General features: G+C 42.6%; 1 protein-coding gene across 2 annotated transcripts in view; it reads left to right on the top strand.

The window, feature by feature from the left end:
• Positions 1-769: 769 nt before the first annotated feature.
• PLEKHF2 (pleckstrin homology and FYVE domain containing 2) overlaps positions 770-22354 on the top strand; it is a 39388-nt gene continuing 17803 nt past the window's right edge. The window contains exon 1 of one of the 2 annotated variants that reach the window (XM_074943002.1): positions 770-920. The gene's annotated coding sequence lies outside the window, so the exon portion shown is untranslated. The remainder of the gene's footprint in view (positions 921-22354) is intronic. The other variant, XM_074943001.1, reaches the window with a different exon arrangement.

Raw genomic sequence — 22354 nt, 5'->3', positions numbered from 1 at the left:
AAGGGAAAAATGTGGTCAGAGGAGCAGAAGATGCAGATCAGGTTTAATTGTGCCTTGTTTATCAAAATAATACACTTCTTTTCAAAGTTTAGAACTGACTGAAGTTGTTCACACTGTTTTTTTGCTACACATTAATGTCGGGTTGGGATTCAACTCAAACAGGACAATTTTCCAGAAGTAGACAGAGTCATGTCATGAGCTGTGGGAATAATGTGAAACACTGTATATAGTTCATTGGCTCACCCGCATCAAGAGGCACCCTCCCTAAAGGAAGACTTTGAAAACACTCCTTAATTTAATAATCCACAGTAACGAAGAAGTTGCATCAACCAGTGAGGAGACTTGGGGCAAGATCTGCACTGGGGGAGGGCAGCTCTGTACAGGGTATTCTTTCCAAGGAGTGACGGGGCAGGGCTCTAGGGGGGACTCTCCAGTGAATGAAGGGAGTGGGGGGGGCAGCAGGTTTCGGGATGGCGACTCTCTCTCCACGGAAGGAGGGGTGGGGGGCAGCAGGTTTGGGGGCGGGGACTCTCTCTCCACGGAAGGAGGGGTGGGGGGCAGGCAGGTCCGCGGGGAGGGTGGAGACTCTCCAGAGAGTGAAGGGGGAGGAGTGGACTCTTTCGTCCATTCCCCCCAACGCAGAGCCCGGTGGGAAGCCCCAGAGTTTCCTCGTCCCTACACCCTCCCAAGCGCTACGAAGCCCTTCCCCCCGCCGCTCCCAAGATGGCGGCGGCCCCTCCCCCTAGATCCCAAGGGCTGGGGCGGGGCCCCTGGAGCCCGTCCTCCCGCAGCTGTGGCCAGGGACGGTGATGTGTGAGCGCGGCTGGGCGGGCGTGGGACGGGGCTGGCAGTTAGCAGGAGCGGGCGCGGCTGGGGCCCGAGCGGAGAGAGCTGCGCGCGCCGGGCCGGGCTCTCCCTGGGTAAGTCGGGGGGCCTCGTGTCCTCTCGGCACCGGGCAGGCTCGGCTGTGGCAGGAGTCGGGCGGGCGGCGGCGGCGGCGGCGGGCAAACTTTCCCTGCGGGCTCTCGCTGCCTGGGCTCCTGCTGCTGCTCCGCGGCCATGTTTGGAGCCTGTGTCGCCCTGCTGGCGCGGGAGCTGCCCCTGTGGGGACAGGCAGGGCGCGACCCCGTCCTCGGCTGCGGGATCTCGGCCGACAAGCTTCGCCCGCGGAGCTTTGCTCCTGCGGGAGGTCGGTGGGGACGCGTTTGCCCCCGCATCTCCGCAGAGCAAGGTGCCGGAGCTGGCCCCGTCCCCGTGCGGGCGGCAATGGCTGGGGGGGGGGGGGGCGGCTCACGGCGCGGCAGCGCTGGGAGTTGTAGGTGCTCAGTGCTCATCCCGGGCCGGTGGTTACTCACCCCTAGCCCCGCTGCACGCAGTGCCCGCGGGCGGGACTGCGGTCCTGCCTCCCCGTAGGGGACGTACCGAGTGCCTGCAGCCCCCTGCTGCCCTGGCCCGGGGGGGTGCGTGCCCCGGCCTCGGGGTTTATGTGGCTGCCGGGCTTCAGGAGACTCCCTGTAACTTGACAGCATCAGTTATGGGAGTGGATTGTGACTGGAGGGGAGCGAGCTCCCCTGTATTTGTCACTTCGACAGGACCCTGTGGTTGTGGCAGCCGCGGGTAAATCTCTCACTCGCTTAAATGGGAACAGGGTTGGGCCCATAGTCTTTAGTTGTCTGGATTTGTTGTTTCACTTCACTTATAAATCACCCTGTATTCAAACTAAAACCCCCAAATCCTGGGTAGCTGTGTGGAAATAAATATTTGGATTTAGGGATTTATTTGGGGTTTGTGCACTGTATTTTGCAGGCCAGATTTTTTTTCTTGAAAAAAAGATTACGTTTGTAATTTTTTTTTTTAAAGGGTTGTGACAATCATGTACTGATTGCATTTCTTTTAAAGTACCCTACTAACGCTTTAAAAAGCAAAAGTGCTTAAGCTTAGTGTGTGAAATTCATGAGGCATCTTGGAATTTATCCCTTGAAGCAAATATATGTTCTATGACCCAGTAAATGCCAGCTGCCAGAAGAGGGATTTCTTTGGAGCTGTGTATAATATATATATATACACAGTGCCTATTACAGACCAGCGTGCAGCATAGTGTGTGTGGACAGACCTCTGTGCAATGTGGAGTACCCTTGAATTCAGTGGGTCTCCATGTGCGTGTGGGGATCTATCTGCCTGTGTGTCATGTTACAAAATCTGGGCCTAAGCACTCTATAAATACAAAGGTTTCCAAACAAATGCAATAGTGTATAGGATTTACACCAGCATTCAGTTCCTGGCCACATTCTTAATGAATGCCTTTACTATTAATATATGAAGTTTTTTAAAAGAACAGATAGATGTTGGCTCATCAAATCAGTATGAGGTTTCTGTTAAACACAATCCTTAATTGGTACGCCATTTATTGTTACTGTTATCTCCTGCGGGCTTCCATGAAGACATTTGAATAAACATAGCAAATGGAAGATAAGTGATCAAATATTTATCACTACTTAATTTGAGGACTTTGAATAAATGTGATCTGTTTAAAGTTGTTTTCAGTGTTGTTGTAGCCATGTTGGTCTCAGGATTTGAGAGACAGGGTGGATGTGGTAATATCTCTTATTGGACCAACTTCTGTTGATGAAAGAGACAAGTTTTCGAACTACACAGCTCTTCCTCAGGTCTGGGAAATATCTTAGGGCTTGTCTTCGCATACAGCGCTACAGTGGTGCAGCTGCAGCACGTTGTTGAAGATGCTCTTAAGCCGTTGGGAGAACGTCTACCGTTTGTGTAGTTTAATCCACCTCCCTGAGAGGCAATAGTAGCTACGTTGGTGGGAGAAACTCTCCCATTGACATGGGGGTGTCCACAAAGGGGGTTAAGCCATTATAACTACGTCTCTCAGTGATGTGGATGTAGGTCGGTACGTCTGTTGTGTAGCCCTGGCCTTAAAGTTAATGTTGACTATTATGCTAAACTATGTTCCACCTTGTATTTAGTTGTATTTTCCCAGACCTGAAGAAGAGTGCTGTGTAGCTTGAAAACTTGTCCCTTTCATCAACAGAAGTTGGTTCAGTAAAAGACATTTTCACCCTCCTTGTCTGTTTAAATTTAACCATTTATTCGTAGATTTGATTAGAGGTAAGTAGCTATCCTAGATGAACTAAAGAGGGTTGAAACAGTTTGATATGATCACTAAAAAAAAAAAAAAAAATGTAAAACTTCCTGAATCTTCCGTTTGTCAACATGACTAAGTTTGTTAGTATTTCTGTAATTTATATATTGAAGTGTATATTTGATATGTTGAAACAGTCTTATTTTAAATGTGATGAGTTATTCTGAAAGCAATTCAAGAAAATAGACTTAACCGTTATACATTTAAAATAAGGCAAAAGAAAGATTATTACTTTCAGTTGCTTTTTTCTCTTTTGATTTTGTGAATACTTTGTGATATTTTTCTATATTAGGGAATAATGAATTGTACTCCTAGTAAGTACTACTTGGCGGCTACTTTAGTCTAAAATGTCCCACTTTATTTAGAAATGTGGCTGCTGCCTAGCTACTGACTAATCCTTGACTTCATCCGTATTTTTAGTAAGCAAAGCTACTGCACATACCTAGAACTATGGATTAAGGATTCCTTTAATAAATTGACTAAATTGACCATAATGGTCTAGAAGCATCATAAGACTTCATATTCATTAAATTTGTTTGGTTACTCTAGAGACTGATATCTAATACTGCCAAATAAGTTATTTGAGTTTGTAATGCATTTAACATTTTAAATTAAAACAAGACGAATTAACACAATTAGGGAAGTGAGACTAAAATTAAATTGACAAATTTTTGACTACTTCCTCCTGTTTCCCAAATAAGAAACTCAAATACTTGCTCAACTTCAAGGTCCCCATTAAGATCTGTGTAGTTTAATTGGTTATTGTTAGTGATGGACTTCAGAGATGAGGGGGGGGAAAACTAACAGAAAATGTGGAAATGGCAGAAGTGCTAAATTACTTTTGTTTCAGTTTTCACCCAAAAGGTTAATAGTGAATCGAACATTGTGAATGCTAATAAAAATGTGGTAGGATCAGTAGCTAAAATAGGGAAAGAAAAAGTTAAAAATTACATAGGCTATATCTATACTAGAGACCTTACAGTGGCACAGCTGTACCAATGCAAGGTAAGGTCTCCTGTGTATGTAGTTCTCCTGTCAGCATAATTTAACCACCCCCTGATGAGCGGCAGCAGCTATAGCAGCAGGAGAGCATCTCCTACTGACGTGGCGCTGTCCACACCAGCACATCTGTCGGTGTAACTTATGTCGCTCAGGGGTGTGAAAAAAGCTTTACCGACAAAGATGCTAGTGTAGACATAGCCTTAGACAAGTTCGATGTCTTAAAGTCACCAAGGCCTGATGAAATACATCCTAGAATACTCAAGGAGCTGACTGAGAGGATATCTGAGCCATTAATGATTATCTTTGAAAAGTCATGGAAGACTGGAATGATTCCAGAGGATTGGAAAGGGGTAAATATTGTGCAATCAGTTTGCAAACACCTAGAACATAATAAGGTGATAGTAACAGTCAGCATGGATTTGTGTTGGTTTGACATGATTTGTTCCTGAAAACAGCTTTCTTTGACAGGGTTAACAAGCATTTTGGATGGGGGGTAGCAGTTGATGTGGTGGTATATCTTGACTTTAAGGCTTTTGATAGTGTCTTACATGATCTTCTCATAAACAAACTAGGGAAATGCAACCTAGATGGTGCTACTATAAGGTGGGTGCATACCTGGTTGGAAAACCATTCCCAGAGAGTAGTTATCAATGGTTCACAGTCAAGCTGGAAGGGCATATCCAGTGGGGTCCTACAGGGATCAGTTTTGGGTCCGGTTCTGTTCAGTATCTTCATCTATGATTTATAATGGAATAGAGAGTACACTTATAAAGTTTGTGAACGATACCGAGCTGAGAGGGGTTGCAAGTGCTTTGGAGGCCAGGATTAAATTTCAAAATGATTTGGACAAACTGGAGAAATGATTTGAAGTAAATAGGATGAAATTCAATAAGGACAAATGCAAAATACTCCACTTAGGAAGGACCAAACAAGCGCACGCACACAATGGGAAATGACTACCTAGGATGGAGTACTGTTGAAAGGGATCTGGGGTTCACAAGCTAAATGAGTCAACAGTGTAACACTGTTGCAAAAAAAGCAAACGTCATTCTGGGATGTAATAGCAGTAGTGTTGTAAGTAAGACACGAGAAATAATTCTTCTGCTCTACCCCGCACTGATTAGGCCTCTGCTGGAGCACTGTGTCCAGTTCTGGGTGCCACATTTCAGGAAAAATTTGGACAAATTGGAGAAAGTCCAAAGGAGAGCAACAAAAATGATTAAAGGTCTAGAAAACATGACTTATGAGGGAAGATCGAAAAAATTGGGTTTGTTTATTCTGGAGAAGAGAAGAGAAGACTGAGAGGGGACATAACAGTTTTCAAGTACATAAAAGCTTGTTACAAGGAGGAGGGTGAAAAATTGTTCTCCTTAACCTCTGACGATATGACAAGAAGCAATGGTCTTAAATTGCAGCAAAGGCAGGGTAGTTAGTGGAATAAATTGCCTAGGGAGATTGTAGAATCTCCATCATTGGAGAATTTTAAGAGCAGGTTGGACAAACGTGTCAGAGATGATCTAGAAACTCTAGATAATACTTCAGTCCCCTGCACTCATGGCAGGACTGAGTCGGATTAGATGATCTCTCGGGTCCCTTTCAGTCCTATGATTTTATGAGATGCATGTTTCTTTGAACATTCTTTTGCAGGGTTCTCATTAGTATGTGGTGTTGCTACAGATGATCTGTAGTGCTTGGACACAACAATATGAGAAAGTAGCATCTTTAGCTCTGAATTTAAACTATAACTTTAATTATACTTTGAGAGTTAACTTTTAATTGAAGAGTGGTTAAGGAGTTGAGTGCAAAATGAGAATCTTATTTCCATTATGACTACCCACTTCAATGGCTTCCTGTACTCTGGTTCGACTAATTAAAAACTGTATATTTCCAGGCGTTTAAGTTGTGTTTTGAGTATTAAAATTACTGGCTCTAAATGGTATTTAGACTGAATCCAGCAGTCCTTTGTGTGCTGAATATGAATCGGTAATCCCATCAACCCCACATTTTTTTTTACATGGAAAATATATCACGTGGCTCTTAGAGGGGTGTGATGGGACTTAGCCTCCATCACTTGCAAGTAAGGGCTAAAACCCCAGTTAGTAATGCTCTGCACATTGGGGGGTGGCTGATTGCCTCCGGCCAGAAGAGGTGGAACTAGGCCTTACTCTAAATTTACTTATATGTCTACATCACAAAGATAAACCTGTGGCTGGTCTGTGCCAGTTGACTCGAGCTCAAGGGGCTCGGGTTGCAGGGCTGTTTCATTGCTGTATGGGCTTGGGCTGGAGTCGACATACCTTAGGTTGAGTTACTGCGGGGTCTACACCCCGGGGGGTTGACGGGAGAAAATCTCCCATCAACTTACCTTACTCTTCTCATTGAAGAGCGATCTGCAGTCGATTTGTCGGGTCTTTACTAGACCTGCTAAATCGACCGCCGGTGGATCGATCTCAGAGCTGTAGTGTAGACGTGCCCTTAGTGAGCACTGCCACAAGGGGTTTAAGAGGTTCGTGTTGCAAACAAAGCTAGGTAGATGGAACCACTTAAATTTTAAATGCAAAACTGAGCTGTAGAGGCTTGGCATGGGGAGGAAATTGGATTAGTTTCCTCCCTTGTGTCATTCAGAATTGAGAAGGCAAGATTTTGTTTTTTCTAAATATGCATTGGTGGCAGGAGTGTTGCTCATTCTGTAAAGAGGGCTGAATTCCATTTTTAATTATGAGTAGTGGGCTGGGATACAAACTTAGGGTTACATACTTCCTTGATTAACAGTAGATCTCTCACTAATGCAGTGGTACCCAAACTGTGGGGCTTGCCCCCTGAGTGGGGCGCAGAGGAACATTTGGGGGGAGGGATGCAGTGGGGCCCAGGTCAGCCCTCACAAGGACAGGGGTGGGACTACCACCCAGCCCCGCCCCCAGCTCTGGCTCAGCTCCTGTCTCTCGGCTCCCGCTCCAAGCTCTGGCGCCATTCCTGGCTGTGGCTCTCGATCATGGCACCTGGGGTGGGGGTGCAGACTGGGCAAGGGGGGGCGTGACTGAAAACATTTGGGGACCACTGCACTAATGTCATTGGGAGTTTGTACAAAGATCCAGGGGGGAACCAACCTGGCCTTTATCTAGTAACTAAACTTTTATTTATTACCATTATTCAATATCTTATTGTCACATTCAGCATAGATTCCAAGGCTAGAAGAGACTACTGATCATCTAGTATGACCTCCTGTGTAACACAGGCCATAGAACTTCCCCAAAATAATTCCGAGAGCATCTTTCTTTTTTTAAAAAAAAAATCCAGTCTTGATTTCAAAATAGCCAGTGATGGAGAATCCACTATGAATCCCAATCAGTTGTTCTAGTGGTTAATTAACCTCACTGTTCAAAGCTTAGGCCTTATTTCTAGTCTGAATTTCTCTAGTTTCTCTTTCCTTCCTTTGCATTTTTCTCACTGTAGCAACTTTAAAAATCTCACCCATCTGTCTAAGGTGATCAGCAATAAAATAGTTAATGATAAAATGTTAAGCTAAAATATAGCTTTTAACACACACCAGTGTGATTAGTGTTGGTGAGGTGGCACAGGGCTTCACTCATCTGAGCTGGTGTTTCAGGTTGTCTGCAGACTTGAGAAGGCAATAATAGCTCTGATGGATACACATTTTCTTTACTGCCATAATTAACTGTGCTAGCTGGATTCAAGCTAGCTTGTGTGTAGTTTTTGCTGTGTAGCCGTATCCTGGTTTTGGTCAACCCTAGAATTCCCTTACATATAGTAAACTGCTGTTCAACCTAAAATGCTCAGAATTAAGTCCTGCTTTCCCATTGGAAAGAGCAGTATTGTAAATAACTACATTCCATGGCAACATGCTTTTCATCTTTTCATTGACTTCAGAATAATTATAGTGCTTAAGCTTATATTTTTTTCATTTACTTCATATGATTTGTAATAGCAGTAGCGATATCCAGATAGGGCACTGTTGTCGACTGCATGGACAGGTAAATTAAATAATTTAATTTACTTCTGATTAAATTTTCAGTGTTTATTTTGTTTGAAAAGAAAATAAAGGTTATTATATAAAACTTACTTTTGAAGTGGAACAAAGTAAGCTTAAAAAGTTGTCCTTTTTCTCCTAAACAAATACAGAATTTTATAATGTGTTGTGATATTACTTGTGCTCCGAGTAACTTAGACAAGTAATTGTTTTAATGGTGATGGGGGAGAAAAGGGATATCTGTAGACCAGAGGTGGGCAAACTACGGCCTGTGGACCACATCCAGCCTGTGTGTCCCACTTGCCCAGCCCCTGAGCTCCTGGCCCAGGAGGCTAGTCCCCGGCCCCTCCCCTGCTGTTCCCTCTACCCCGCAGCCTCAGCACACTGCACCGCCAGCGTAATGCTCTGGGCAGCCAGGCAGTGCAGTTGCAGAGCCTTGGCCTGACCTGGTGCTCTGGGCGGCGCCAGCCACCGGTGCTCCAGGCAGCGCGTTAAGGGGGCAGGGAGCGGGGAGGGGTTGGATGGAGGGCAAGGAAGTTTGGAGTGGTGGATAGGGGGTTGGGGCGGTCACAGGGTGGGGGAACAGGGGGGGTTGGATGGGGCAAGGGTCCCAGGGCAGGGGGCAGTGAGGAATGAGGGGGGTGTTTGGATGGGACAGCAGGGGGCAGTAAGGGGTGGAGGGTACGGGGGTGGTCAGGGGACAGGGAGCAGGGAGTGGTGGATGGGGCAGGAGTCCCTGGGGGGCTGTCAGGGGACAGGGAGCAGGGAGTGGTGGATGGGGCAGGAGTCCCTGGGGGGCTGTCAGGGGACAGGGAACGGGGGGGTTGGATGGGGCAGGAGTCCCAGGGGAGCCGTCAGGGGGCAAGAAGCAGGGGGGGGGTCGGATAGGAGGTGGGGGCCGGGCCACGCCTGCCTGTTTGGGGAGTGACAGCCTCCCCAGCCAGCCCTCCATACAATTTTGGAAACCCAATTTGGCCCTCAGGCCAAAAAGTTTGCCCGCCCCTGCTGTAGACAATGTGGAAGAATATATTTGTCACACTGAAGAATGTTGTAATGTTTTTATAATTCATAATAATAGCTGTACTAACAAGTCAAGTCCTGCAAATTCTTATTCAGTGAGCAGTCCTGGTTGAGGTAAATGGGACTGCTTGAATGAGTATGAATTGCTTATTTGGGGGCTTGCAGAATTAAGGCTGCAATTTTGCACAGTAATGCTCTTTTTGATTAAAGTGTTAATCAGGGTGGATTTAATTTAAATCAAATTGATTTAAATCACTAGTCAAGAAGACTCGATTTAATCATAGTTTTCTACATAAAAGTGCATTCTTGTTGGTTGTTATAACCTTAATACATATTCTTTACAACTCGGAGATAGATGTAGGTTTCATTTTTGAAAGGTACACACTATACATTTTTAAACAGTGATTTATTTTGAAAATTTTTCAGATTAGTTTTACAGTTATATCAGAAAATGAATGATTGTTTGGTTATTTCATTTATCAAAGGTAATTGAAGCAGATATTTATGAAGTCATTGGGAGGTGAACTATCTCCAATTCAACAGGTTAATCATTAATATATGGAGGATTTTCTTGCCATGCTGTATTAGGAGGAGAACACCACCAGACAGACATTTAAATTTTTATTTAACTAAAACAACAACGTTAAGTATTCTGGATTTTTTTTCTTCAACAGCAAACATATAATAATTTAACAAAGCAAGCATATGTCCGTCACTTCTCACATTTATCTCCAGACTTCTTCTCCTTGTCCAGATGTATTTCACCCCCAACAATCTTCTATTCATTGAACTTTTTGAAACGTTGCACTTTTAGAGAGGTAAGGGATTGACTCTGTGTACACAGATTTGCAGAGGGACAATAGAGTTGAGGTCTGTTATTTCTCACCTCTATATATTTATTTATTTATTTTATTTTTATTTAAAAACATTTTTGCTGTTAACAAGCATGTTATCTCTGGAGACACAAATCCACAGTTTGAGAACTGCAAAACTAAGCATCTCTGATGGTATCTTCTAGACTGAGCACTGAGTCTCATTGGGTAGATGGATTATTTAGGTTAATCTTTCTATACAGAAGCCTGTGGAACCCCATAAATTTGGGTCCCTAATCCATAAACTATTGGAACTCATTTACAAAACTTTTCTTAAACATTACATGAATATATTGTCTCATACTATAGAATTAGAATTTATAATCCCTATTCCATGATGAGATATCTTTGAGCTATAATGTATCTTAATTAAAACTGTTTTTAGATAAGATGCTTTTTGAGAAAAAAAACCTATCAAAACAATCAGATTTTTAATTTTTTTGTTTAAACAATCATTGATTTTTATCCACCCTGGTGTTAATACTGTTCTGAATATTTTTCTCCTGCATGGTCTCGATAGGTCTTTAATCTCATAGTGTTAGAGTAAATAATGAATTTCTCTCTAGCATATTTGTTTTGACTTTACAAACAAAGATACACACATCTGTTGAGTTTTTCATTGCACTCTTGAAGTTCAATATTTCATTTTATAGAGATAGTTGCTTGAGTGGATTTTTTCTTTAAATCTGTAGGGCTCATTATTTAGCATGTAATTCAGTAGAATGTACCTTGACTTCTGCATATTGTATAAAATGGAATTCAACCTCTGAAATTTGTGGACTTGAAATACTGGGGTTTTCATTTTTCATTTTTATATATAGTAATTTTGAGACTTGGAAAATAGTTTGTTGGAACTTTAACATGTAGCAGAGGTTCTCAAACTGTGGTCCATGGACCACCAGTGGTCCGTGAACTCCATTCAGGTGGTCCACAGATAGTTCCTTCTAAGGAGCGCGCCTGGGCAGCCGCACACGAGAGAATGAAGGGCTACCCACCTAATTAGTGGAGCTGCGCAGGCATGGCTTCACTAATTAGGTGCTTGGACCCTGGAGAAGACACATGTGTAAGGTGAGCTGGTGGCCTTGTGGGGGATTAATTTAGGGGGTATTTGGGAGGGGGCAGTGGAGTGAGAAGAGAGGGTGGGGGGAATTTGGGACTTGCAGGGCTGTGGCCGCCAGAGAAAGAGGCAACTTTCCCCAGCTCCAGGGCTGCAGCTGCCAGGGAGAGACGGCCCTCCTTCCCAGTCTCAGCTCTGTGGCTGCTGTGGCAGGGGAGAGAGGGAGAGACCCCTCCCTCCTCCTTCCCAGCCCCAGGTTGGGGGATGCCGCGGCGGGGGAGAAAGGGCACGTCCATTGAATTAGAAAGCTGAGACTAGTGATATTAAAATATGAGTTGTGTGCTTTTATTTGTAGAACAAAAAAAATTATTATTAAGGGTTTTTTTATACACCGCTTTTATCCAAAGCGCTTTCCAATAGTTAGCTAATGGTACAGACAACATTTGGAAAGATCATTAAGTGGTCCACGAGGCCCTCAGCAATTTTCAAGTAGTCCACAAAAAGAAGAGTTTGAGAACTACTGACATGTAGTCTCTTCGCTAGTTTGATTGTACCAGTTCAGATAACTTTGAGATCTTAGCAGGGTCTTACAATTAAAGTTAGTCATTACCCTTAAGTCATTGTTTGTCAGAATGTTGCTTCAGAATGTCCTTTAGTGACAGGTTTACTAAAAATGAGAGAAATCCCCTTTCCTACAATCTTTTACCAAAAATGAAGGAAAAGTAATTGGAGTGCAATCTAAAACTGTAGAAATAGTCTGACAAACAAGTTATTGCTAGTGTGAAGATGTTGAGGGCGCTGAGTTTTTTGCATGTGTTAAGTGGATGAGAGGATGAAATGCAGGACTCTTATGCTGTACTCCACATCTTGGAACTTTTCAGAAAGCAACTTTTTAGAACAGAAGAAGACTGTGCAACGTCTTATACAACTAATTGTTTAAAAAAGGAAAGTTAACTTACCTCTAGCCTTCCTGATTTTGTAACAAAATTTTGGGAAACAAAATGTGACACATTTTTCGCTTGCCCCTCTTCAAGTCTGTCAGACGGAGTGAGCAGGACAGACTCAACTGTGTGAGTATAGTTGTATTATGTATAGCAGTAGCACACAAAGGATCATGGCTGCACTGTATTTGATGATATACAAACACACAGGAAAATAGTCCTCTTCTAAAGATCTTAAAAATAATTTGAAATAGGACACAGCAAGTGAATGATAAATGGTAGGATGGAAGATGAGGATGATAGTAAGAAATTAATGTGATTAGATGGGCTAGCTGTGTGCATGTCCTGAAGGTTCAAAATTATTGAACTGTTTTTTTTATCCCCCACCTAGCTATCATTAGCTGTCTGTGTTAAACTCCCACAGACTGACTTTCATTGTACACCTGTGCTGGAAATGTGTATGTGGAAGTGATCTCAAGACTACTCCTCTTAGACCAGGAGCACAGTCGTGATTATGAGCTGTTTTTTCAGGAGATAGGTCACAACTACCACTGTATAAGCCCCTTATGTCGGAGGCTGAGGCAAGAGGCATTGACAGCATTGTTGTTAGAGCTACTCTTTCAATTGTTGTGAATAGTTGTGGCAGCTGTGGGTGTGTGTGAAGGACTGGAAGTCCCTGCAGTAACTCAATAGGCTGTTTTTGAGCTTCTTGATCAAGATAGAGCAGTACAGCAGTTGGATTAAATCTTCTAAATGTTGCTGAATGTTCTCATAACTGGGGATTGAGGGGTTTTGTGGTTGCAGCACTTGGACCTCGGCCACCTCACTAAAGGTGAGGTATTTAATGGTCTCTGTTCAGCAGTCCAGAGTGCAAAATCATAATATGTGGTATGATACCGCTAGCAGTCTATACAGTGAAGTCATGACGGAGCTATCTGTTGACCCCTTGCCTACCCTGGAGGAGTTTTCCACCTGGTTCAGTTGAACTGCTGGGAGCCCTGGTGTAGACAGGGCTTTTGTATCTAGACCTGTGTTTTTTACCCCTGCTTGCAATAGGCTTAACTAAAATGTTGGTAAAATGGGATTGGCCGTGGGAACCTGTTTACGTTATGGCTCTTACTGGTAAATTAGTGTTAGCACTGATAGAATTTTTTTTTTTTTTGTGCCCATCACTGGAGTAGATCTGGCTACAAAGTCATGTCCACACTACAAGGTTAATCTCTACAAAGCGAGTAAATGTGATTGCAAACGGAATGCCCTGGTATCACATAACACTGCTTTGAAAGTGTTCTGCAACAATGCTTCAACAATATTCCAACCGCGTTAAGCAGATGATTAGATTAGCAGATTGCAGCCATATTGGCCATCTAGCAATATTGTAGAAATATTGTACTGTGGCTGTTTTTGAAAGTAGAAATATTTTTTATACTGGTTCAGCTTTCTGTTACTGTTTGCAGGTCTAAAGAGACTGATTTCACCAGGTCAGAAATGGAAGTTAAAATTGTATTTTTAGAGCATTCTTGCTACTGCATTTGGGCCCAGTTTTGAGCTGTGGGAATGTGTGGAATCGTGGGACCGATGTGGTGGTAGTATCTTCTGATTATCATATAGTTTTGCACCTTTAGTAGGTATGTGAATGGCCAGACACTTTTGTACACTTAAAATAATTTGGCATGTGCACTGAAATATGCCCAAATCATTGTGTATTCATTGATTTAGACATGCCCTCTCAATTTTCACATCTTAGTGGTCTCCCTATGTGAATTGTGGAACTGCCTGAACGGCTAAATCAGTTCTTCAGCAAATTATGACTGTTTACCAGTGAGGGCCCTTCCAGGCTACAACTCTTTCTTTTTGTAACCATTTCATGACTCTTATCTGATCTGGCTACAATAAACATGGTTGAATTTTGACTACACAGCAGCTTCGTAACAAAACCATGTTGAACCAAGTCAGGTAAGTCATGAAATGATTACAAAAACACTCTTGAACTTGTAGTGTGGCAGAGCGCTTACTGGTAAGCAACATTCTTTTGTCACAGAATTGAGTTAGTCTTCCCTGGCAATCCCATGTTTCCTATAGCATGGCACCAAAGAGTGCAAGCCCAGTAAAAAAAAAATAAAATCAGAAATGTATGTCTGAAAATCTAGGCAATTCGTAACGTTGAGTGAAAGTAAGGTTCTCTGCATTACATTAACCAATGTAAACAACTGTGTTATTTAAAGTATTCCTTTACTATTAAATTATTATGGATAAGTAGTCAGTTCATGTGTCTGGGAAATGTGTTCTTTTGGAGGTAAAGATTAAAGACGGTCACGTATTTTATTTTTAACATACAGGAAGCTTAGTTGAATGTAAGTGTGTGTAGTTTAGAAGTGCCAAAATAAATGAGCACCTTCCTTGTATTCTAGATGCCTGATTTTTATGTATGAGTGGAATGAAAAGATTTGTTTTAATAAACATTTGTATAACTGATCCTAGACATGCATGGTACTATAGAGAGACTAAAGACACTGTTCTTGCTTCAAGCATACAAAGCAGCATTATATTTTACTTTGTTCATTTGGGACCAACTTCTGTTTTTCAATAACTTAGAGTCACTGAAAGCCTTTAATACATTTAGCCAGTTTCTGACCTGAAATACATGAGGGAAAACTTAATTTGATAAATCTTTTACTTAAGAGCAGGTTTTATTTTAGGCCTTATATTAATGGGTGACTGTACAGTAGAACCTCAGAGTTATGAACACCTTGAGAATGGAGGTTGTTCGTAACTCTGAAATGTTTGTAACTCTGAACAAAACGTTATGGTGGTTCTTTCAAAAGTTTACAGCTGAACATTGACTTAATACAGCTTTGAAACTTTACTATGCAGAAGAAAAATGCTGCTTATAACATCTTAATTTAAATGAAGCAAGCACAGAAATAGTTTCCTTACCCTGTCAAATTTTTAAAGTTTTCCTTTTTTTTTTGTTTTGTTTTACGTTTAACATGGTACTGTTCTGTACAGTATTTGCTTTTTTTGGCCTCTGCTGCCTGATTGTGTACTTTCGGTTCCAAATGAGGTGTGTGGTTGACCGGTCAGTTTGTAACTCTGGTGTTTGTAACTCTGAGGTTCTACTGTACTTGTATTGCATTAACACCATAATTAGTTACATAACATAAACTGGTACATATATAAAATCTGATTAATAAATGGTTGCAGAATGAGTCTGGTAACATTTGTAACAAGATATTGCAACATCTAGATTGAATTTTTTATTCCACAGTTCAGAATGTTATGGCCCATAGTGCGTCCATGGTTCTGCAAAATGCTGCAAAAAGTTAAACTTATTTTAGGATTTAAAACAAATGTTTTGACTATGGGTTCCCTTTCCTTAGCCATATATTATAGCAACATTAAGGCTTCTGTTCTGCAAATACACATTTGGGATGCCATCCAATTTACAGCAAAAGCAGTGAAATTCTTTCCATTGGCTTTAATTTAAATTGGATTAGATCCATGCGTAACAAGGATGGGAGCACTTGCATGTGTTAAGTTGATCACTTGCACAAGAGTTTGCAGCACTGGGGTCTTAATTTGCAAACTTCCCCAAAACTGAGCTGAAATTACTGATGCTGTTTCACAAATAAGTCTACATTAGTCTCATGCAAATATGGAGTTGGAGGGGGTTATGTAAAGTATCTTTCTACATTTTCTGGCTCCAGATGAAGTTTCTAAGAGTCTCGAAAGATAATATTGTAAACAAAATTGTTCAGATTAAAACTTCTAACTTGTTCAGAGAAATTTTATGAAACTGGAAAACAATTAAAATAAAGTTGAGTGTAAAAGGCATACCATGTGTGTACATATTTGCACCATTTAAAATGTGCTGGGCATGTGCAAAATGTGTATCTGAACACTGACTTTAATCTTCAGGATTCCTCCCTTCCAGACCTTGAAAAACCTACTTGCCAGTGGAGAATAGGAAACTTTCTGCCCTTTTTTTTTTTTTTTTTTTAATTCAACCTTCTCATCACCTCATAGTTCTGGTTATCCAGCTAATTTTTAACATTATTCTATAGCACCAAATTTCTGAGTTGTCTGTGTGCTTCTTGAGTCCAGCTCTCACATCCATAGAGGAGCATTTAGTAATTTAGTGTGTATGTGCAGTTTGAACTTTCAGTAGCTTTGGAAGTTGTTGAATACATCTCCCCCCAAGCTGTATCCTTCTCTTAATTTCTTTGTCACATTTTCCGTCTGATGTTGTTAGGCTTCCTAGGTAGGGGAAACTATTCGCTTGTTCTACCATGTGACTGTCAAGATATTGGTGTTGCTTACCTTTATGTATAAATGTTTACTTGTTATATTTTTTTCTTCCTAATGTTGATTGTCATTCTGTGTCCCGTTCTCCCCCCCCCCCTCCTCCCACAAGATTTGAAAGTATCTTGTCCCCTTATTGGTCCTTTGGGTCAGGTGCCAGCCAGGTTAGCTGAGCTTCTTACCCTTTACAGGGAACAGGATGTTGCCTCTGGCCAGGAGGGATTTTATAGCACTGTATACAGAAAGGTGGTTACCCTTCCCTTTATATTTATGACAGGACCACTGGCATATTTTCTGTTCATGTATATACCATTGAACCGTATGCTCTGTTTGGTGTCTTATAAACTTTCCCTCATTATACCTTCTAACTGTGTTAAATAGTTGCTGAGATAGGATGCATACTTTTCTTAATGTTGCAATACTCAGTTCATAGTTTTTTGACTTGCTGCTTTCTGTCCCCATACAGGCTTTTTATTAATTATAGATCTTAGAAGTCAATATTACATTCCTCGGGAATATGTATATTCTTTTGTTGGATTTTATCAGATGCCTTCTCAAAATCCACAATGCACATATAAATTTCCCTTTGCATTTCTATCATGTGATTGCATAAGATCCTTGGGGCAAAGATTGCTTCCCATATGCCTAGTACTGAGTGGAAACCAAACTGACTTCTGCTACATCTTGTCTGAAGAGGTTGATGTAGCCATGTGCTGACAACTTTCAACAAAACTTGGTATGTGGCTTATCAGACTTATAGTTCACTGTTGTTTACATTCTCTAGCATTATTAACCCTTGGTAGAGTAATTAAGACTGAAGTCCGTTGGAAGTTCTTCTTGTGCGTATATCTGAAAAGTTTTAGCAGGTTAGTTTTTGACTCTTCATTCAGGGTTTGTAGCATTTCAAACAGAACACCATCCACTTAAGCTGCTTTTCCTCACTTTATACTTTTCATCCCTGTTTCTAGCTTTCACATTGTAGTATGCAGTGCTTTTTCTTCTCTTGAAGTGTCTATATCTCCAGTTTTTCAGGATCGTCAAAAACTTCCTTCACATATTCTGTCCATCTGGAATGCTATTGGTTTTGTGGCACACTCTGTCATCCTTAGACTTAATGCAGCTAATTCCTTTTCTTGACTTCTTGATTTGTCTCATGATTCTTTTTGTGGTGTGGTGACTCTTGTGTCTGTGTCTAGTTTCACATTCTTTGATTTCATCGCTTTTCCTCTAATGGATTTCATAGAAAGGAATTTATACTGGATTTTGATGACTGACATAGTATGTTAATATTTCTATCCTGACAACTCTAAAACTCCCTCTTCCCTTCTCAGAGTATGTTAGTGTAACGGGATCCCTGGGGTACAACCTGGAACTATGGAACTGCTGTGCTTCCTTAACTCTCTAGCCTGGACTGTCTCACACAATGCTGTGCCAGAGACAAGCAGCAACACCCCTCCAAGTGCTATGATCACTCAGCCATCAGAATGTGGAGCCCCACACCCAACTAAATTGCACGAATGCTCCCTGAGTCACTCACAAATCATACAGAGGTAGGCACCATTCACCTGAGCCTTGCACCCCATAAATATAACCTCTTACTACTTAGGACTCCCTTGGACAGTGCAAGCTCATTAATTAATTTGCCACTCTGATAAAAGGGTAGTGGATGTGCAACAGCCCTTGTTAACCTGAGCTGAGATTCCCCAAGTACTTCAACCAAAGCCACGCTGTTTTAGGTAAAATATAAAACAGACTTATTAACTACAGAAAGATAGATTTTTAAGTGATTATAAGTAGCAGAAAAAGAGATCAAAGTTGGTTACCTAGAAATAAAAATAGAAATGCACTGTAAATTCTACAAACTAAGCAATATTTGAATCAGGCAGTCTCTCACCCTAATAAATGTTACAGGCAGCTCACAGTTCTCAATACACAGGCTGGTTTCCCTTCCCAGTGTGGGACCAATTTCCCCAGTTCAAAGTCTTTGTCTTCCAGACTGTCTTCCAGGTGTTGAGATGGGGGAGAAGAGAGGCCAAGTGATGTCACTATCCCTCTTTTATACTTTCTTCCAGCTGCTAAAAAGAGTCTTGCTGTGATGTGGGGTCAGGCAGTCCTCATTGCCTGCCCTCTCTGAGAAGTCTCTGGGATCAACACCTGTCTGGCCAGTGATTTGTTCCTTTGTTCCTACTGAAAGGCCAGCTCTGGGTGTCTCCCAACCTCACAATGTATTTCAGTAACACATATAGCAATACTTCATAACTTCATGTACAATGATAGTACATACAATCCAACAGGATATTAAGATTCAACAGTCAAGACTTTTTAAATAATACCTCATAAGGCATACTTTGTATAAAACATATCACATCACAGTGGTGAATATGGGGGTTCCAGGGTGCTACTTTCAGGTACAAGAGTGTCAGTTATTACAGTTATATTTGAGTGAAAACTATATCTGTCCTCTAAAATAGGTTGTATATAGTACAGGGGAGATATATTTTACTGTAAAAGTTGAAATTGGACAGTGATGGCTATCATGATCTACAAGTGGGGGCAAGCGGGAAAATAGTAAAATAATAATAGCAAATGAAAGACCACACGAGTGAAGTAATGTCTTTTGTTGGACCAACTTCTGTTGGTGAGAGAAGATTTCAAGTTCATGCAGAGCTCTTCGGGTCTGGGGAACGTACAGTACTTGGTGTCACGGCTAAGTACAAGGTGGAACAGATTTTTTTTTGCATAAGTACACATTTCAAGGGAGCATCAAAGGTGAAGTGGCCCATTAACACCTCTCCAGTCATGGAGGGAGAGGAAGCGGGGGGGTGGGGCGGGGGGGGGGGGAAGCAGAGATTGCTGTAATAAGCCATAAATCCAGTGTGTCTATTCAGTCCATGATTTTTAGACATGTCTAGCAAAGTTATGGATTTAAGCTCCCAAGCTCTACTTACGAAGGTGTTTTGAAGCCTTGTGATCACTGTGAAAAGTGTTCACCTGTAGGTGTTGTTTTTTGTCTATCGTTTCCTGTGAGTTCATTTTCAAGAGTAGTGATTGTGTTGTTTCACCATATAGTTGTTATGGGGGTATTTTGTGCATTGGATGATGTACACTACATGTGTAGGACTCATGGATCTTGAAATGTATGTTGGGGGGATCTTGTAACAGTGGAGAAGTTTACAGGTTTTTCATCTGAGAGAGGCTGGTGCTGCTTTGAGTTGGTACCCTGGTCTGTGGGGAGTTTGCTTCTGATGACAAGCTTGATGAGATTTTTCTTGTTTGAAGGCCAGAAGAGGGGGTTCAGAAAAGATTTCTTTCAGGATGTGGTCTGGGAAGATTATTCCATAATTGTCTGCTCCAGGGGTTCCTGCATCTTGCTCTGAAACATCTGGTAATTGCCACTCTTAGTCAGAATAGTGGACTAGATCAGTGGTTCTCAAACTTTTTTCTTTTTTTGCGGACCGCTTGAAAATTGCCGAGGATCTTGGTGGACAACTTAATGATCTTTCCAAATGTTGTTTGTACCGTTAGCTAACTATTGTAAAGCGCTTTGGATAAAAGCGCTATATTAAAAAAAACTTTAATAATAAACATTTTTTTGTTCTACAAATAAAAGAGCACAACTCATATTTTAATGTCGGTAGTCTTGCCTTTCTAATGCAATAGATGTGCCCTCTCTCCTCTACTGCAGCAGCCCCCGAGCTTGGGCTGGGAAGGAGGGGCAGGGGTCTCTCCCTCTCTCCCCTGCCGCGGCAGCCCCCGAGCTGAGGCTGGGAAGGAGGGGGGTCTCTCTGGCCGCTGCAGCTCTGCATGGCTCCTCTAATTAGGTGGGTGGCCCTTCATTTTCTTGTGTGCGGCCGCCCAGGCGCACACCTTAGAGGGAACTATCCGCAGACCACCTGAATAGAGCTTGCAGACCACTGGTGGTCCGTGGACCACAGTTTGAGAACCTCTGGACTAGATGGACCTTTGTGATCCAGAGTGGCAATTCTTGCATTCCTGAATGTGCAGACAGCTTTAAGATGTAGCTGTGAAAGATGAACTGTTCAATTCATGGAAATAGATGAACTCTGGATTCTTAAATATTAAATGTCAGCATTAATTTCTTCACTGCTAATCAGTTTAGCAGAAACATCAAGCTGATGTTCCTATTGATAGATGTTTTAGCAGATACAGTAAGACAATAAGGCTGTGTTTACACTATGAACCTTACAGCAGCACAGTTGTATCGCTGTAGCAGTGCTGTTGTAAGGGCTCTCATGTAGCCGCTCTTGGCCGACAGGAGAGCTCTCCTGCCAGCATAATTAAACCACCCCTAATGAATGGCATTAGCTATGTCGGCGGGAGAGTGTCTCCCGTTGACATAGCGCTGTCCGCACTGGGACTTTTGTCGGTGAAACTTATGTCAGTTGGGGGGGTGTGGGTTGGGGTTTTGTTTTTTTGTTTTTGTTTTTTTTCCTCCCTCCCCACACCCCTGTCAGGATTTGCTCCTTCCAAACATAGTCTCCTCAACCTTTGCCTAAGAAGGGGAGGGAAAGACTAGCTGCATTTCTTCTCCCAGTGTCAGAAGCTTCAACTACATCATGCAAAAAAACCCCCAAACCCCACCTCAACCTCTCGAAGGCTTATCCCCCCATCTGTTCCTTTATCATTTGATAAAACCGTTTCCCCCGACAGCTTCTATAGTATGCTTCTGCATTATCAATACAAAGACCTGCAGCACACTGAAAACTTGAGAAAACATGCCCCTGACTAATTTAAGTTTCACAGACAAAAGTGACTGTGGACAGCACTATTTTGGCAGGGGAGGGAAGGCTCTCCTGCTGACATAGCTAATGCTGCTCATTGGGATTGGCATAATTATGCTGGCAGGAGAGCGGCTACATGGGAGACCTTACAGTGGCACAGCTGTAGCGGTACAGCTGTGCTGCTGTAAAGTCCATAGCGTAGACCAGAGGTCTCCAAACTACAGCTTGCTGGCCGGATCTGGCCCGGGGCTTCCATTTATTTGGCCCTCCAACCAACAGAGGAGAAGCGAACAGCTGAGTAGGCACCCTGAGCAGGCAGGGGGAAGGGCCGCTGGCAGCAGCTCACATGGGGTGGCTGCACAGCTGAGCTGTGCAGAGGGGCGAGTGCCTCTGGGAGTCAGTGTCCCTCCAAAAGGGGAGCCAACTTAGGGGAGAGTTGTTGCTGCAGCCGAGCAGGTACAGGGAGAAGCAAACAGGCAGGCTGCAGGTGAGTAGGCCTGCTGAGCAGGCAGGGGGAGGGGCTGCCGGCAGCAGCTCGTGTGAGGGAGGGGGGTAGCTCAGCTGAGCTGAGCTGTGCAGAGGGGTGAATGCCCCCAGGAGCCAGTGTCGTTTCCCCCCCTCCACCCAAAAGGGGAGCCAACTTAGGGGAGAGTTCCTGCTGCAGCCGAGCAGGCACGGGCCCCTGCCTTAGAGTAAAAATACAAGCCAGATGCTTAATTACATCTCCAATAAATGGAGTAAAGAAGATGGAAATTAACAATTTCATAATGGTTAAATTTTAACTACAGCACTAATAGAACCAAACAGTCCCAACCAACAATGGGAACCTGGAGCTTCTCTTACCAAGGTACAGCCAAACTTTCAATCTTTTGTAATTTTCTTCAGCAGAGCAGGCACGCCTAGCAGGCATAGGGAGAAGGGAGCAGGCACGGGGCAGAGCAGACGCAAAAAGGGGAGCCAACTTACAGTACCTGCATCGATTAACTTTTATACCTGATTTAGAATTTAATGCAACACTGACAGGGTAGAGTAGTGTTGCTTTTTAAAAAATTTTGCATATATTTAATTTCTTTCACAGTTGCTTTGGCCCACGAAGCCCCTTCAAAAATCTAATATGGCTCTTGTCTCATAAAGTTTGGAGACCCCTGGTGTGCACACATCCGTATAGGTGGTTTTCTAGATCAAGATTAGGTAGTAGGGTTAGTTTGATGGTAGTTCTGAGTCTGCCATTCATTTACCTGTTTAGCAGAGAAATAAAGGATTTCAGGCA

The sequence above is a fragment of the Natator depressus genome, chromosome 2, assembly GCF_965152275.1.
Source record: "Natator depressus isolate rNatDep1 chromosome 2, rNatDep2.hap1, whole genome shotgun sequence".
Lineage (NCBI taxonomy): Eukaryota > Metazoa > Chordata > Testudines > Cheloniidae > Natator > Natator depressus.
The sequence above is the reverse complement of the archived record's forward strand: the minus strand, read 5'-3'. Positions and strand labels throughout refer to the sequence as shown.